Source organism: Lampetra planeri, chromosome 25, assembly GCF_965212315.1.
Source record: "Lampetra planeri chromosome 25, kcLamPlan1.2.h2, whole genome shotgun sequence".
Taxonomy (NCBI): Eukaryota; Metazoa; Chordata; class Hyperoartia; order Petromyzontiformes; family Petromyzontidae; genus Lampetra; species Lampetra planeri.
Genome location: NC_136131.1, coordinates 4,181,306 through 4,200,569, shown reverse-complemented (window position 1 = coordinate 4,200,569; position 19,264 = coordinate 4,181,306). Strand labels below are relative to the sequence as shown.

The 19,264-nt window shown below is 44.8% G+C and overlaps 1 protein-coding gene across 3 annotated transcripts in view; it reads left to right on the top strand.

Annotated features, from left to right (window-relative positions):
• LOC144727255 (estrogen-related receptor gamma-like) overlaps positions 1-19,264 on the top strand; it is a 402,552-nt gene that overhangs the window by 59,543 nt on the left and 323,745 nt on the right. For all 3 annotated transcript variants that reach the window (XM_078605948.1, XM_078605949.1, XM_078605947.1), the window contains exon 3: positions 7,064-7,159. The gene's annotated coding sequence lies outside the window, so the exon portion shown is untranslated. The remainder of the gene's footprint in view (positions 1-7,063; positions 7,160-19,264) is intronic.

Below are 19,264 nucleotides of genomic sequence, written 5' to 3'. Positions count from 1 at the left end.
AATATAATTTATTTTTTCCTAAAAAGTGTAAAATTTTGGAAACATTTTTTCACGAAAATAAATTGTCACGCACAAATAGTCTGTGTGCAAAATGTCAGCTCGATTGGATGACGGGAAGTGGGTTAAAAAAACGACCGAAAGATTTGCACGGTCGTAAGCGCGCAAGCAAGCAAGTGAACTCAAAATAAAGGATTTAAAAATCAACGCTGGCGAACTGCCGATCTCACGGACAAGGACCCTTTCTCTCTGTTGTGCCATGCCTGCTTCAGTGGACGCGAGAGCACAGTGTTTACCCCCTTACACGAGGCACAATGGGGACGTCTGGCTTTGTTTTGTGTTTGTGCGTCTTGGATAGAAAGCAAGCGCAGTGATTGTGCGTCACTGATTTTACTCTCCAAGCCACGTGCGTTTTAAAGTTCTGCTCGTGTGCAACACTCCTAGGGACGTGCGTTGTCACACTGAGAGTCATTGAAACTGTTTCGTTTTGCATGTATTTATTTACGCTGAACTTCTTTCACACCGTACGCAGCCGACCGTGCTAATCTGAGGGTTTTCCATGCCTGCACTCATTCTATGTTTGATGGGCGGGGGGGGGGGGGGTATTCTCAAATCATTTACAGAGTTGGCTTGCGCCGCTGTTACAGAAACTTATGGAAAGCAGTGACGACGAGTTGGTGATACAATAGGTAGAGGAATACACACAGCATGCCTCGCTGTGTGTCAGCATCTGGACCTGGCACTAGCTGCAGCCACGGGAATGTGGAATTTAGGGCCGCTAGGTTTGGTGGCCACTGCCCAATGCTATTTGAGTAGGGAGACCCTTGTACATAATTTGTATGCCCAAAGGTGGCGAGGATATGTTATATACCTCGCCTGGTATGCAGGAGGTCGTGGGTTCTATCCTGACCCTTACGATGCCTGTTGTGTATTTGGAGTGTACTTGTTTTCCCCGTGGTCGCGTTAATTTTTCTCCGGGTTCTCCACATATAGAAACATGTGTTTACATGATTTGGCTGCAACTATAAATTCCCACGTGTGATGATATGAGCCACATCAATCAGCTATCATGTGTGGCCAAGTCACCTCTGAAAAATAGCCAATAGCTCAGTTGGCTTTACCTGGAAAAATATAATAGTCTACTTTTAACATTTGTGAATGTAAGTGGTAAGGTTGTAAAACCATGATTAACCATGATCCCTTCAACATGCAGAGTCATTACCAATGGATGCCCCAATCCAATTCAGTGCCAAAACAATTAAGTGGACATTTGAAGACAGTGTTCGCAATGAAATGAGGCCAGCATTTCCACATTGGGCCTGAATCTTTGGATAACAGTTCCCTTTCATTACTTTAAACATGACCCTAATTGCATCAACATCTTGTTTCGTCTCGTCGCAAAAGCAACTACTCAACAATATTGCGTTTCATGGAGATGGGAGCCAAACAGACCAGACTGTAGCATTGGGTTTGCGAGGGTCATCATTTCATCACCACCCACCCCGGCAACCCGCAACAAAAAAAAAACCCAGGTTATTAAAACCTCGTGTCAGCTGAGCTTCTAAATGGGATCCTTCAATGGGTCATTTGTCCCTGCAGTGATTCCATTGGTTGGGTTCGCTTGGCCAATCGATGATGCTCTCACTGGACAGTACTGCTTTGTGTGCCATTGTTTTATGAGACGCACGGGGCTTTTGAACACCGCGCCGCAGGTGAAGCCGCGCTCGGCTAGAGACGTTTCACGCGTAAATTAAACCGGCGCGATTTTAGTTTTTTTTAACATTCACGACGAGGGTAACACCGCTTCTGTCAATCCACTGCTGGGTGAAGGCCTCCTGACCCGACGGCCATTTGGGACCATGGGGGCTTATATGATCATACTTCACCACGATCATATTGGTGAAGATGGGGTGGCATAGATGTTGGGGACATCGTGCGGTACAACAACGGATTTAGCAGCACTGCTCTCGCTGTGACAGCAACATAGCCCTGACAATGGTAAAGTTGACGTGAAACTGCTCCACGTTGCGGGGATATGTGAGCATGCATGGGAAGAGATGCTTCCTATGTACCCGGTGATTGGTTAGCACACTGGACGTGCAATACAGAGGCTGCCGACGTGGTAGTTTAAACGATCACTCTAGTTTCTGGAATCCCTCTGCCTTTGTCCGCCTAGCGCTATAAGCGAATCTACATTGCTGTTTTTCAGAAGCAACCTGGCCACAGACAATCGCTAAACAAAGTTGCTTCATCACGTGGGAATTTACAGAAGTCAAATACTCGTGATGTTCATCCTAAATGTGGAGGGAAAAACAGGAGGACGCCACCACGGGGAGAACACGCAAACTCCAAACATCAGGGCATCGGTATCCGGATCGAACCCACAACCTCCTGTATACCAGGTGAGGGAGATAAAATCTCCCTACTGCGACGCTCCCATAGGCACACCATAGTTAGCCGATCGCTTCCAAGACAGCATGGAAGAGTAGACCAAAATCGCCTCTAGAGTGGCCCTCTAGAGCTCCCTCTAGTGGAGGCCCTTCCACCCGCAGTGGCGTGTGGAAGTAATTGCACGGCTGCGCCTTTACTGTTACCATTCATAAGCAAAACAAAAGTACACCAGATATATAAAAAACAAGGCATTTTTGTAAAAAAGCAAATAAACGTGCAGGTATATCGACAACCAATTGATATTCCGTCTTCTATAGGCCATGCTACGGCCCTGCATCAGGGTGCATTGAATATCATTATTTGTTTGTGATCTCTATCAACATGGAAACGTCAGCGGTAAAAATGCAAGTGCCACCCTGATCAAAAGTGCATTCAAACAGTGTTTGTTTTAATTCGACGCCGCCCTGAGCTCCTGGTAAGATGTCCACATGCCCGTGGCAGTGCCTGGCGCACTGCCCATTGCGGTGAAAAGTGGTTAAATCCCTCCCGTAACCGACGTGGACGCGAGGGATGCCTTCATCCAGCGGAGGATTAACTCGTTGCTGTAAATGATAATTATTTCATTGCTTATTAGTTTTTGACAGCTCTCACCTCACTATGAGATCTCCTTTACCAGTGGCAAAATATAGTAATAGGTTTTTACCCTTTTAACTGGTACAAAATCTGACACCTTTATACAAGGCGTCATGTTTGCAATAACCTCAACACAAGAAGTCAAAATGCAAACAAAAAGAAACAACTCTGATGATGATAATGATATGCACTGTCCTTGAAGTTGATTTGTCCACACCCGAGACAGCTTTCCTTAGAGCCTAGTCTCCATTGGTGTTGGACCAGATGACGCCAAAAGGCGTACAACTCAAAGACAGCGCACTATCAGAGTATTGAGAGCTCGGGGTAAGCATTTACACTATGAGATCTCCTTTACCAGTGGCAAAATATAGTAATAGGTTTTTACCCTTTTATCTGGTACAAAAGCTCTCACCTCGGCCACCCTTTGGAACTGTCTTCCTGTGCCACGAGGCAAAACATTCAAAGCTTCAGCGTGTCTCAAGGTGCCGGAGTCTGCCTGTCTGACGCTGTCCCTAGAGTTGGTGCGTGCAATCAGCTATTGTTCACGTCCAGTGGTTCACAATTAGTTTCCCTGGGTTAGACCGTGTAGGTATAATGTCAGTTTTTAATTATATCCTTCCAACAGCCAACAGAGCCAATCAAATCCAGTTGTCACGTCCGTGGGCAAAGACATGAAGAACCAAATGCAATGGCATATTTGACCACGTGACAGCCTCAATTGATTGGCTATGTTGGGTGGTGGAGGGATATTGTTGAAATGTACATTATACCTCCACAATCTAACCCGAGAGAACTGTAATTATGAATCGTAATATTGGTCGTTAATGAATAAAGCGGTAACATACGGCCTTTTGTGAGTCAACTGCTGGATGAAGGCCTCTCCACACAATGCATTGGCTTCTGGTTGCCGAACCAATACATGGAAAGGTCGCACTCATTGCACACAAAGTGCTGGCGTCAAATGAACCACGATACCTTTCTGATCTCGTCAAAAAGCATAGACTGTCACGTAAACTCCGGTCTCCCTCGCACTCAGGTCTCCCTCGCAGCAGCTTTTGTCGGTCCATCAAACAAAGACGGTCACCTCATCGCGCGCTTTCAGATGCCCTTCTGTGGCCGCCTGGAACGCTCTTCCTTCCGATATTAGGAAGCCACTGGAGCTATGCACTTTTAAATCGAGATTGACAATCATTTCTTTAGAACTGCCTTTTGTGTTGAGTTTGTTGTCCTTCCCCACATCCGATTAGCACGGTTGGCTACGTACTGTGCGAAAGAAGTTCAACAGACACACATACATGTAAATCAATGGAGAGGTTGTTGTTTGGCCATTCTTCGCCGTAGTGGCAGTGTAACAGGTCGTGATGGTGAGGGGACACCCAGGACTGGTTCAAATATCACAAAATGCCGTCATCGGGAATCAAACTCAGATCGTTGGGGTTCGTGGTGCGGTGCGCAAGCCCCTCCACGGTTGTGCGAATTTCAGCCATGGTGGTGACATCACCATAAGCATAAACCTCGTGATATTTGACGTGCCCTCGACTTCGTACTAAAGCCTTGCACCTTGTACTGATGAACAGAATCTCTACCCATCCTTTGCACTTGACCTCCCTCCCTGCAACGATTTCCCTCCCACCAAAATGTTTAATCTGCATCCAGAATACATTTAAGTTTATTTGCTTGCAAGCCCAGTTCACAAAACTGTCTCTATCTATCATGGAACATTTCGTGTTTTTCTTATTTTTCTTTGTATTCCAAGCAAAGTAAACTTTTTCGGCCGCAACACACTCATTCGGCAATACGTTGCGTAAGTGGCATTTGCATAAAAAAAGGGACCAACTGTTTCTCGGCCGCTTTTTAAAAGCGCGTTACCGTTTTGTAAGCATCCGTACTCGTGTGTGCCATAAATCTCTGACGGGTGGCCCCCCTTTGCTGGCCTGTTTTCCTGCATTACGACCTCTTTGTTAATTCGGGCCTAAATCTTGAGCTAATTAAAATTTAAATTTGGGCGTCTGCTTACACACGTGAATACAATTAAAAGGCGTTAATTATGCGCGCCGTCCGAGATAACATAAATCCTTGAAATAAAACTGCGATGATGAGCGCCGTTTGCCGTCCAATATTTATGCAAAAACTGGCGCTGTGGTACACATGGGACGAAGGGGGGACATCTGCTACGCGAGCATAAAGCTCCGCCGTTTGTATTGAGCACGCGGTTTTGCATACCGCCGCACATCGGTGCCTTCACCACTGGCTGCCTGGCCCCGCGTAAACTTCTTGAGAGCTCAGCGGAAAATGTATACGGGATGTGAACAACAACAACAACAGAGAAGGAGTTCTAAGCAGAATAGCATCGGGAGAAGAGAATAATAGACAGTTCTTGCGATTGTAAAATCTTTCGTACATGTTAAACGTTGCGCGGAAAACGTGCGCGGCACACTTTTGGTGTTTCGCAGGGTTTTTGTATTGTTTTACTATTTAATTCCGATACATTATTTCCGCTGGCAGCATCTCCAACTGGTTACATTCTATGTTTTTAGTTTTTTTTAGATAAAATATGACTTTTACTTGCATTCGTTTCGAAGCGTGCAAAATCATCTTTCCTTACGACGATAACACAACGACGGCATCCAAATTGCAAGTCGGTGTTGCACGGTTCTGACCTTCCCCCGGCAGTCCTGAGCGAGTCACGAACATTCCACATCTCTATGATGGGGACAAGTCTCGTCTCGGAGAGGACCGCTGCTGTTTTCCCACAGCGAAAATTCTGAAAGCTGCAGCCCTGGAAGTGCTTGCTCTACGGCACTGCTGACAGAAGGTCCTGCACTTAGCAGGAGCTCAAGGAAGCCCCTCTATAGGTTACTTTTTATGCAATATTTTGCTGTCTTTTCTCGGATTTTCTGTTTGCACATAGTCACTTTAAGATGTTTTCTTGTTCATGTTTTTGTTTTTTTGTTTGTTGCGGTTGCACCCGATTCAAGAGCCGAATGGCTCACAGGGCTATACCTAATAAATTAAACTTGAAACTTAATTTGGCTAACTATTCCACAGCTGGCCAGGCGCATTGGAAAGACGTGGAAGGACCCACACTTTACGCCGCCACACGCGACCCACCAATTGACAAGCTGTAGTGGGCCCACGTACATGTTTCTAGGTTGCACGGAGACGGACGGAGGATTTAAGAAACTCGTCCCATCGAGTGAACTGCCGTGCAGTAAAAGCACGGTCAAACAACGCCCACGACAGAATACGGCCCGGGGAGTCGTGGCCATCCAGCAGTGGATTGTCAAAGCACCGTAAATAATATTAAGTCATATGAATGCTCTGGCACCAATTACTTGATTGAAAATACCTCTCAATACCGTACATTGCCTTGTTACAGAAATTGTTAGGGGGTCTGAACACTGGCATGCATGGTACATCACTAACTGGGTGTTGTTACAGCTCTCAATTACTTGACTGAGGGCACGGTGGCCATACAATAGAATCGCACTAAAACCACATTGCAGTATCGCTTATATCAACACAGATGAATATTCCCCTTTCTAGACTGTTGGGGCAACTATGAAGGCCGACACGGCACACGAGGGGATGGGTGGCCAGCACCAGGCTCGGTCGCCTTTGTCTCCCCTAGTAGTGGCGATGTTTACAAATCACACCAGGTACTAAGTTGAGGCTGAGTCGACCTAACCACTGCGCCACCACTCCCACAAAGAAAAAAATATACACACAGACCACAGAAGTGGGGGAACAACACCTCACGGTTATTATACTGGGGTGGGGGGGGGTTAATAGATTTAGTGGAAAACAGCAGTGGACGCCAATTGTTAATGACAACAAAAACTTGCTCAGTCGACTGAGAGGAGGCATGAGGACCGCTTCAAATAGTCTCCGCCGGTGTTGGAATGGAACTCGGGTGGCCGGGTTTGAAAGCGGCGGTGACCCTACCCGCTCCACGACCGGCTCCCCGCATTGCTTACGTGTGCGCGCGTGCATCAACCAGACGGCGACCCAAATGAACACAGCAACTGTGATCTCCTCACAGGTGCTGAAGGCTGAAGTGGAACCGGCGAACTCTCGCGACATCCGAGGAGAAATCTCGCCGATCGCCAGGCTACTCCCGCGCCCATCCTTCCTGCACGTACGTACGGGACTCTTTTATTTGTTAAGCCACCGCACACGCAGCTGCTTTCCCCGTTTCGCGGCAAAACGAATCGTCTGAGGTGCATCTGCGTGACGGGTAAAACGCACGCATGCAACTAAAGCGACAAGCAAGACCGATTGTAAAATAGTGCGCTGATGAAATGCGGCAGGACATTTATTGCACCATAAACCCCTGGCTTTGTGTTCTTAATTGAATATGTTTATGCAGCAATGCAAAGCCTTGCGTGTACTTCAAACATTTATAGCGCCCGCACGCACGCGCTGCATAGTTCGATATTTTGAAAAGATAAAGATAAAGGTGCAGCCCTGCGATTTGCTTACCCAAGCCACTGCTGGCGGAGGGCCCTCTAGAGAGCACTTCTAGAGGGTTTTGTGGCCTGATCTTTAGTTTCATTTACTTGAAATAACCCTGTGAGCCATTCGGCTCTTGATTCGGGTGCAACCGCAACAAACAATAACATTACAAGATACATTTTAAATATTTACTGTACGCAAATTGAAACATCCCCTACAAAAACAATAACATCTTCCAGAAAAAGCACCGTTTGTTTATGCTGCGTACAAAAATGTGCTAAAAAATCCCATTTTGATGTTAGATCACGATAACAATCATAATACAATATAGATACAAATTTTAAGTATAACTCTGTACTACATAAAAAAAATCGGGCTAAACTAAACCTTTCTAGAAATTACTAAAATAATGCTATAAAACAATGTAACAGTGATCATAAGAAATGTGATTGAAAGTTTACAACAGCGACATACATAACATATATTACTAAACCTAGCATCCTTCGCTAGCTGCATGAGTCAATCCCAGTGTTGCCAGACGTCTCGGGATAGGTGGCAGTATCCACACTTTACCCTCAGCACGCACGACCTGCATGCAAATCGACGAATTGCTGTGTAGCCCAATGTATGCTGCTGGCAGGCAGAGGGAATTTGAGAAGCTTGCATCAATGTTTCAACTGCCACTTCAGGAGATCAAGCGAGCAACATGTGGATTACAGGTTCAGTGAGATTTTTTGGTCTTAGTTTCACATCACCTGCAACTCACAAATTGTCCCCTTTCTGTAGAACTATTTACAAACTATTTAAACTGTGAACATTTGTTTATTTTACCAGGTAATGCCCACTGAGATAGGCAGCTATTTTCAGAAGCCACCTGGCCACAAATTGATCGCACAATGAAGTGGTGGCAATGTGTAGCAGCCAAATACTCCGAACGCGTGATGGTTCTAAACGTGGAGGGAAAACCCAGAGGAACCAGAGAAAAATCCACGTGACCAGAGGGCAACATGCAAACTCCAAATATACAGGCGTCAGGGTCGGGATGGAGCCCACGACTTCCTGTATACCAGGTGAGGTAGTTAACATCTCGCCACCATGGCACTCTCACTCATTAGACCTATTTCGGTAGGCTTCCCACGTAATTCATTGCGGAAAAGTCGAAATAAAAGTGTCTGTCTGCTCCATATTTGTCTATTTATTCATATTCAGTGACTTGCATACCCTTTTCTCTATTTTAGTTTTTGTATTGTTTTTGTAATGTTTTAATCTTGACTTGAAGCTTTCGTGACTGCAGGAATTAATATTCTTGGGACTTTCGGTAAAGTCACGTAGATAGGTTTAAAGAAAATAAAAAAACTAGACGTTTCGATCGCAACACAAGCGGTCGTCTTCAGGAGAAAAAAAAACGTCGTAGTTTGTTTGTATTTTTTTGTTATTTTCTTTGAACCTATCTACGTGACTTTACCGAAAGTCCCAAGAATATATATTGTTTGCTGTTGTAAGTTACTGACACACCCCTACTGGACATCAATGAAAAAGATCTTCAAAGCTCATCGGATTCCTCCTGCAGTTTAAACAACGATTCTGATTCTAAACGAGAAGTCGCGCTCCACTCATCTTCGTTGACAGCCACGTGAGCACACTGGTGGAAATTCCAAATGTCCTCGGCAGGAACTTGTCCCGACAGGGCGGCCGCTGTTGACGCCCCCACAAAGCGGTACGAAGCGTTTATCCGCCTCAAAGGCAAGATGGGACGAGTGATTCCCCAGCGAGGATTCGAGTTCGTGAGTCCGCGATTGTAGCTTTCGAGAAACAGTCGCGGCTGTGCGTACGTGGCCAAACCGTGCTGATCGAAGGCGCGGTTCAGAGGTTTCCTCGGTCCCCGCGCTTCTGGGAGAGTGTTCAACCTGGTCACGTGCAACGGCTTCAGCTGAGCTTTGCACAAAACATCAACCGATCCTGGGAACATCGTGTGGAGGAGCTCCCCACCCCGCCCCCGCTGTGTTTAACGAGTGTTAAATCGCAACACTTTCAATCAGAGAGCCATTCATTACTCCTGGTTTTTTTTCTTTGTATCAGAGCCACAGGACCGCACATTACATTTACAAACACTTGTCGAGGCAGCCATTAGTGTCATTAGTGTGAAAATTTAGTTTTTTCGCCGCACTCCCGTAATCGCGGCCCTATGAATTTCTGAAAATAAGCGTCGTGAATAAAGATGTAAGTGGGCCAGTGCTGGGAATCAACATTGGTTAACCCCTTCTTGGGACGGAATTATTCATATTTTTGCAGCTTGTTAATTATCAATAACGTGAATGAGTTTCAGCAAGGGTAGTCTAAAAATAGGAGATTTCCTCTTACAGGTACGAGAGTTAATCGCGGTTCAGGTGCCATTGTTACCACCACATGGAAAAGCTAGATGTGAACATGAGTAAAGGGATGTGTTGTATGCATGTATGTTGAATGTATTTTGCACCGTACATAAACAACTGTGCGAATCCGAGGTGCGGGGTAAGGAAAACAAACTAAACACAAAAAGCAGTTCGAAAGAAATTCTTTTGCAATCCACATGATTTCAAAGTGCATGGCTCCAGTGGCTTCCTAAAATCGTAAAGAAGAACATTCCAGACGGCCACAGAAGTGCATCTGAAAGCGTGAGATGCAGTGGCAGATCGGTTCGTTCACTGCATTGCGACCTCAGTGACCAACGTTGAATTTCTGACCATGGACAACACCAGTGTCAGCTGAATCTGAGTTCTGCTTTGAGCATCCTCCGTGTTTACTCATCATGAGATGAGTGCCAAATTTTGTTTGAAATACTTATTCATTTTTTGTTGCACTGAGTGTATATACAGAGAGAGAGAGACGGGAAGGCAAGAGCAACATTGAGCGAGCATCCTGATAATCAGGCCCCGTGGATAATAATCTAGAGACCTCATTATCTTCTTGGTTCTTTCGGTAAAGTCACGTAGAAGGGAAGTAATAAAATAATAAAAATAAAACATAATATGTTTTATTTTTTTAATAAAATAATAAAAATAATAAAAATAAAACATAATATGTTTTATTTTTTTAATAAAATAATAAAAGTAAAACATAATATGTTTCATTTTTATTATTTTATTACTTCCCTTCTACGTGACTTTACCGAAAGAACCAAGAAGATGAATCCCTGCAGTCACGAAAGCTTTAAATCGAAATTTAGACCTCATTATGACAGATCATTAAAAACTCGAAACTCGCGAGGAAATTTGCGCACTCATCCCGGCATCAGAAGCTCCATGCCACACATCATCCTTAATGGGCTCAAGCCCAAGAACTGGCAGTTGTGGATCAATCTGAGCAACCCTCACACCCACTGGCCCACTCCACTCATCTCGCCCGCTGGAGAATCTCCGATCGGCCGTGCCCGACGCTGCCGCCTTGATGCACTCAGTGGGCTTTGGCTGGTAGGATGGGGATGGTTTAGTTGTATTTGTATGTGCTTGGGTGATTGCTTTACCTTGTTTGCACTTTGCACTACTATCATGCTCTTCTTGGTTCTTTCGGTAAAGTCACGTAGAATGGAAATAATAAAATAAAAAAAATAAAACATTATAAAATAATTATTACGATGTTTCGGCCACAACGCAAGCAGCCGTCCTCAGGTGGAGAGCAGGTCTGTCGAGAAGGCAGAGTCTGAGTCTGACTCTGCCTTCGGCTGCTTGCGTTGTGGCCGAAACGTCGTGAGAATCGTTTTATTATGTTTTATTTTTATTATTTTATTATTTCCATTCTACGTGACTTTACCGAAAGAACCAAGAAGATCAATCCCTGTAGTCACGAAAGCTTTAAATCGAAATTTACTATCATGTTTTTGTGTTGTTTGTTGTTGTAACGATAATACCCACCCCGACTGGACATCTGTGAAAAAGAGCTTTATAGCTCATCGGATTACTCCAGTATGAAAGAAATATTCTGATGCTCACTAAGAGCGGTTGGAAAAGTAATTCCCACCGTCAAAAAGTCAAATCACGGCGCCTCCCTGTTGAACGAACTCTAGGATCCAGAATAGAATCGTGGAGAAATCCTCCTGTTTCGGTCTTAAGTAGAACAGTAGGATTTCTCCACAATTCTAGCTGTCGCCTGACGATGCTAGTTGTAATTGGCGGTGAAACGTCGTACTCGAATTATAAATGTTGTGGGTGTACTCTCCAACAGATCCGTGGGCTGAACTTGTAACGAATTGTTTATGTTACAACCCTTACTAATTCGCTGTATCGAGTGTTGGCGGATTTAACGGCACATTTATACTTACGCGATCTAACCGCAAAAGAAAGCCACCAATATTATTACTTATATCCATTCGTGACCGTGTACAATGTTGGAAATTAGATATTGTCATGGCGAGGCCAGTCTATACACCGTGATGGCTAATGTTTACTTTCCACAGAGTGGTACTTGTTTGTTGACTCTGGAGAGATGTACACTATGGGAACCTCATTTGCCAGTAAAAATATGATAATTGGTTCTTTACCCTTCTATCTGGCAACAAAACTGACACCTTTTTACAAGGAGTCATGTTTGCATAGACCGCAATACCTGCAGTCATAATACAAACAAAAGAACATAACTCTGATAATGTGCACTGTCCTTGAAGTTGATTGGTCCACACCCGAGACAGCTTTCCTTAGAGCCTAGTCTCATATGGGTTGGACCAGATGACGCCAAAAGGCGCACAACTCAAAGACAATGCACCATCAGAGTATGAGAGCTCGGGGCAAGCATCTACACTATGGGAACCTCATTTGCCAGTAAAAATATGATAATTGGTTCTTTACCCTTCTATCTGGCAACAAAACTGACACCTTTTTACAAGGAGTCATGTTTGCATAGACCGCAATACCTGCAGTCATAATACAAACAAAAGAACATAACTCTGATAATGTGCACTGTCCTTGAAGTTGATTGGTCCACACCCGAGACAGCTTTCCTTAGAGCCTAGTCTCATATGGGTTGGACCAGATGACGCCAAAAGGCGCACAACTCAAAGACAATGCACCATCAGAGTATGAGAGCTCGGGGCAAGCATCTACACTATGGGAACCTCATTTGCCAGTAAAAATATGATAATTGGTTCTTTACCCTTCTATCTGGCAACAAAACTGACACCTTTTTACAAGGAGTCATGTTTGCATAGACCGCAATACCTGCAGTCATAATACAAACAAAAGAACATAACTCTGATAATGTGCACTGTCCTTGAAGTTGATTGGTCCACACCCGAGACAGCTTTCCTTAGAGCCTAGTCTCATATGGGTTGGACCAGATGACGCCAAAAGGCGCACAACTCAAAGACAATGCACCATCAGAGTATGAGAGCTCGGGGCAAGCATCTACACTATGGGAACCTCATTTGCCAGTAAAAATATGATAATTGGTTCTTTACCCTTCTATCTGGCAACAAAACTGACACCTTTTTACAAGGAGTCATGTTTGCATAGACCGCAATACCTGCAGTCATAATACAAACAAAAGAACATAACTCTGATAATGTGCACTGTCCTTGAAGTTGATTGGTCCACACCCGAGACAGCTTTCCTTAGAGCCTAGTCTCATATGGGTTGGACCAGATGACGCCAGATAGAAGGGTAAAGAACCAATTATCATATTTTTACTGGCAAATGAGGTTCCCATAGTGTAGATGCTTGCCCCGAGCTCTCATACTCTGATGGTGCATTGTCTTTGAGTTGTGCGCCTTTTGGCGTCATCTGGTCCAACCCATATGAGACTAGGCTCTAAGGAAAGCTGTCTCGGGTGTGGACCAATCAACTTCAAGGACAGTGCACATTATCAGAGTTATGTTCTTTTGTTTGTATTATGACTGCAGGTATTGCGGTCTATGCAAACATGACTCCTTGTAAAAAGGTGTCAGTTTTGTTGCCAGATAGAAGGGTAAAGAACCAATTATCATATTTTTACTGGCAAATGAGGTTCCCATAGTGTAGATGCTTGCCCCGAGCTCTCATACTCTGATGGTGCATTGTCTTTGAGTTGTGCGCCTTATGGCGTCATCTGGTCCAACCCATATGAGACTAGGCTCTAAGGAAAGCTGTCTCGGGTGTGGACCAATCAACTTCAAGGACAGTGCACATTATCAGAGTTATGTTCTTTTGTTTGTATTATGACTGCAGGTATTGCGGTCTATGCAAACATGACTCCTTGTAAAAAGGTGTCAGTTTTGTTGCCAGATAGAAGGGTAAAGAACCAATTATCATATTTTTACTGGCAAATGAGGTTCCCATAGTGTAGATGCTTGCCCCGAGCTCTCATACTCTGATGGTGCATTGTCTTTGAGTTGTGCGCCTTTTGGCGTCATCTGGTCCAACCCATATGAGACTAGGCTCTAAGGAAAGCTGTCTCGGGTGTGGACCAATCAACTTCAAGGACAGTGCACATTATCAGAGTTATGTTCTTTTGTTTGTATTATGACTGCAGGTATTGCGGTCTATGCAAACATGACTCCTTGTAAAAAGGTGTCAGTTTTGTTGCCAGATAGAAGGGTAAAGAACCAATTATCATATTTTTACTGGCAAATGAGGTTCCCATAGTGTAGATGCTTGCCCCGAGCTCTCATACTCTGATGGTGCATTGTCTTTGAGTTGTGCGCCTTTTGGCGTCATCTGGTCCAACCCATATGAGACTAGGCTCTAAGGAAAGCTGTCTCGGGTGTGGACCAATCAACTTCAAGGACAGTGCACATTATCAGAGTTATGTTCTTTTGTTTGTATTATGACTGCAGGTATTGCGGTCTATGCAAACATGACTCCTTGTAAAAAAGGTGTCAGTTTTGTTGCCAGATAGAAGGGTAAAGAACCAATTATCTGGAGAGATGATTTGTCAAGAAGCATTAACCATCACGCAGCGGCTTTTGGATAACCATCGAACAAAGACGGTCACTGGATCACGAACTTTCAGATGTGCCTCTGCGGTCTTCGGGAACGCTCACTCTTCCGACGTTAGGAAGCTACCTGAGCTATGCACTTAAAATCTAGATTGAAAACTAATTTCTTTAGAACTGCTTTTTGTGTTTAGTTTGTTGTCCTTCCCCTGCACCTCCGTTTATCACGGGTGGTCACGTACCGTGCTAGAGAAGTTCAACATACATATGTGCATACATGATGAGCCCATGTTGATCACCCGTCCAGAGTTTGATCTTGCAACTTTACCGAGCGATGCGTTCTGCACCACTGCAAGGCTATGTGTCCACAAAATCGTGAAAAAAAAACCTTGATATAACATAAGCAACATATTTCACGTTGCGAAAAAATAACATTAGATGACATTTTTTTAAAGGGTCTGTTTTATTTTCACGCACACACTGTATCATTTCAATGTACAGACGTGCAATCCGTTCACTGTAAGGCTCTCCCACCGGTATATTGGGTGAGCCCCGGGAGCCAGAAAGGGTTGAATTAAGCGAAGAACTAAATTTGTATGATGGGTTTTTTGTGCGGTCATCGGTGACCGCGCTGAGATTATTAAACCCTCTGTGCATGAGAACCCAGTTTAATCTCAGGTTTGTAGCCCGGGATTTAAACCCAGGATTTCAGCAGCCCTGGCCTATTCGCATGACGTGAACGCAGAATTATCACCCCCGCCCCTCACACCCTCCCCCCACCCAGCCGTTCCCCCCACGTCAGCAAAATCAAATTTCATTAACCGAGTTGACAACTTCGCAGTCAACATAATTAGCAATCTGAATCTCACCGTTCTATCCACTGCCTGCAATGGTGAGACGATCAAAATCGCGCACGTGCCCGGGTGCTGTCACGGCGCTTTACGTCCGGTTATTACATATTTGACGTCCACCGTGCCTTATTTATATGCACAGCCGCACCACGTCTTCGCGTTCCTTTAATCAGGGCGCGCACATTGTTTTAAGTCAATACCCATAAGACGAAGCTCGATATCGACAATGTGTCGGCTTTACCACGCGTGTCTTTTTTTTTTTAAGAGTTGACGTTTGACATTTGTAAGAAACGTGAAAAAGACACGACGATAGTTGACGACGGGCCTCGTCTGTCATGGGTTTGAGGGGCGACGTGAATATTGATCAATTGTAGCGCAGCGTGCGGTAATAGGTTCTAGATAGTTACATCCTATGGCTGCGGCTGCAGCCTGGGTGGCGCTGTGCCCAGAGGGTTCTCTCCATTGCAGGAAGGTCAGGAGAGTTCAAATCCCATTTCGAAGGGGTATGGGTCAGGGTGGGGAGGAGCAACTCTGGCCATCATTTCAGCTCTGATGCCAATCAAATAAGTGCCCACTCTTGCGGGACGTCAACAGCGGTCATCATATCATTACCCTGACCCTGCTCAAGAAATGGGGAATTCCCACGACTGCCTCGCGGATGTCATCCACAGCGGAGACGAACGTGGTCCCCGATTTTAGTTTTCTCGTTCGAGTTCAGAGACCTTGTTTTTTTTTGCTTTTGACGTTCAACTGGGCAGTGCTCATCCCAATTGTTTTATTTTTTTAGATTCCACATTTCCTCCATGGGAGGCCATTCGCTCCATCGGACGTCTACTGTGTGGGTTTTCAAAAAAAGACTCGTGTTTACATTATCGACTCGGGATGGGTTATGGCCCGAATCGACCTCTGATCCCTCAGCCTGCCGATCGCATGAGTCCGATGAGCTAATGGCAGCACCAGCTGACCAGCTGGTGACGCATAAAATATAACAAAAAGATAAAAGGAATTTAACGATACTGTGCCGTATTATATATATATATCAAAGTAAGAAGCAGGTCGCGGCTGGAAAGGCTCCAGGTGATTACGCAGCTGTACGTGGAGTGCTGCTTCGAGCAGATGGTGCCGTCAAATAAACGTGGAATCGGCAGAAAGGCCCCAAAGCAAAGGAAAGTGGGCCAAATTGCTGTACGTATATAAACACGTGATGGGCTTGATGGCACATGCCTGTACAATCCATCGGCCGACTGTTTAATCTCATCCGTACAATTTTTCATCCATTCTGCAGGTCGGGTCCGTGGTGGTGAGATGTTAGCTCCCTCACCTGGTATGCAGGAAGGCGTGGGTTCGATCCCAAACCTGACGCCTGGATATTTGGAGTTTGCCTGTTTCTCTCCCCGTGGTCGTGTGGATTTTTCTCCAGGTCCTCCGGTTTTTCCATTCAGCATTTAGAAATATGCGTGAAGAGCATTTGGCTGCTATAAATGCCCACGTGATGATGAGCCAATTCATCGTGCTATCAATTGTGGTCGGGTCGCTTCTGAAAAAGAACTATATAGCTCAGTGGGCCTTACCTGGTTAAACAAAAACAGATTAGTTTTTAGGCCAAATCACTTCCCTTACCACTTTTTCCTTTGCGCTGCTTGATTAGGAATTCCATCCCTACTTCGTCTTACCACCTGGCTCAATTTAAGAAACCTATTCACTCCTCTCCAGTGCAACGTGAACTGCCCGATGTTTTTTTGGCCGTGGCGACTTGGGCATATTGGAGCCACTCTGGCCTGTGTTCAGCGAATTAATAGCAAAAGCAAAAACAAATTCCCATAAAAACGAAAGAGGAATCGGTGGATCCCACGGAAATCCTCAAAGTCAAGAAACAAACTCGAGGCGCCGGAACAAATGTAGCCTTTAAAGAGCGGCATAGTATAGAAAACAGGTTGTCAACGTGCGCGGGTGATTTTCTCTTGGCACTGCGGTTCTTTCGCATGCAAAATGCTCAGAAATAATTGGCGAAAAAATGTCCCACCTGAAAATGCTCCTTGACACTGTGAGGATTTTCCTGGCTATGAGGAGGGTTATTAATCATATGATAGCGCAAGTCAAATTCAAAGTGTCTTGCTTGCTCAAATGAGCAACACAGCTGTGTTGTTGCTATCAGTTTGTGGTGCTGAGCCAGTGGTGAAAATGTTACATTCCCATAGCAAGGCCATTGCACAATATATATAGTTTATTCTTAAATTAATAATTCATATATATATACATATACGTGATGTGTTTTAACAACATATATTGTCTTCAATCCATCACATGGGCCTTGACTCGTCTTGTCATCCTTCTGGGGTCAGATAATTTGACAGATTACTGTACTCATGAATATTATCAACGCACCCGGAATTAATAAGTCCAAAACGTTGTTTTGTATCTTGATTATTCGAATGCAGCAGGCAAAAGAGAGCAGTCTCAAGTGCATTTTTAGAATTTCAGTTTTTTGTTCATTATCATTCGCTGTGCACATTTCCACAATGATCTCGTCTTGTAATGTGCACCGTGTGCACGGGAGAGAACGACTCGGAGGCCAGAGGAACCACACACATGCGGGAAAGTCAGCAGCCACGTGGTCAGAAGGCAATTTCCTAAGCTCTGCGGTCCCCTACATATTAAGGTGTTATCAGTCTCCACTCGTTCACAATGCGCTTTTGAATTAGGCCACGTCATGATCTGAGAAAATTTGTAGAATTATGAACCATCCATCACCCAACACAAACAAGCAAATTTTAATTTCACTTGCGCCAGTGTTTAACGTGCCAATCATTATCGTATCGATTACCGCTAAGTTGAAGAACAATCCTTACGACTGAATGCAGCAATTAGATGCGGCGTTTTGTTCCGAATATTTTCCTGATGATGCTTGATGCTACAGCCTTTGCAATTTCTTTCTCGTGGCACTTCGAGCAGATGCGCATCCATAAGAGGAAGCTCTAGAGAAACCATCTTGAAAACATGGGAGCACCCACATTTTACCCCACCACACACTGCCCGCCTATTGACTCACCGGTGCTGCATCCATTTATACTGCTGGGAATTTTAGAAACTTGCCAAACTGTTCCAATTGCTGCTCCTAGTATATTTAGAATCGCAGTGACCACCTCTGCATTGCAAGTCTACTCACTGTGCTATCCATTGCTCTAAGGCAGTATTTCTGTTGTTAATATTCCGGTCAAATTCAAAGCGTTTTTTTTTATGACACGTGCTAAAATTTGGTTAACTTGACAAATAGACTGCACCCTCTTCTGGTACCCAGGGGATTGGGTTGTTTTATTTATCCGGTTTTAATGTTTTCACCGGGGAAAATGCCATTTTTGGCCACACAACGCATGTTCAGAGGCGGCCGCGCAATTTACATTCTGGAATTCAAGAGGCTCCTGTAAATTTTGACAAGTGCAGCATTCTAAGCAGCCGTCAAAGTGGCTGGATGTACAGCCAGGTTTCCGCGGTGCCTCTCGAGACACGCGCACACATTGTTTTCATTCCAGCGTTATTTATTTAACCTGCTGAGATCGTATTCCGGTAGATTCTTCTACAAATGAGACCTCAGTACCCCGTACTTAAAGTGTGAACCGTTCTTCTCTTGTTTATCTGGCTAGATGGTGCTCTAGTTATGGCGATCGACTCACAATCGTGTGTGGGTATTCCCATCTCTTCTCAGATGTCGAGCCCATAATTAAAGGGGAGGCCAAACACCTTCTCGAGGGGTTCTCTAGAGCGCACTCCAGTCGAGACCCTTCCGCCAGCAGTGGCGTGAGTAAGCAATTTCAGGGCGGCACCTTTACCTTTGGTTTTACACAACATAGAACTGTGCACGACGTGCGTGCGATGCCTAAACAAATTTAAAGTGCATGCAAGCTCTATTCTATTCTATTTCGGATTCATATAGCAACCCTTTCCAGAGACACAGCTGCAAGCAGTTTTCACGGCCGCATCTTTACCTGTTGTGAAATGTAGTTTGCGATGCTACGTTGCCACCGCTGGGAAACGTCTCAATGATTCGATAGCTCGTCAT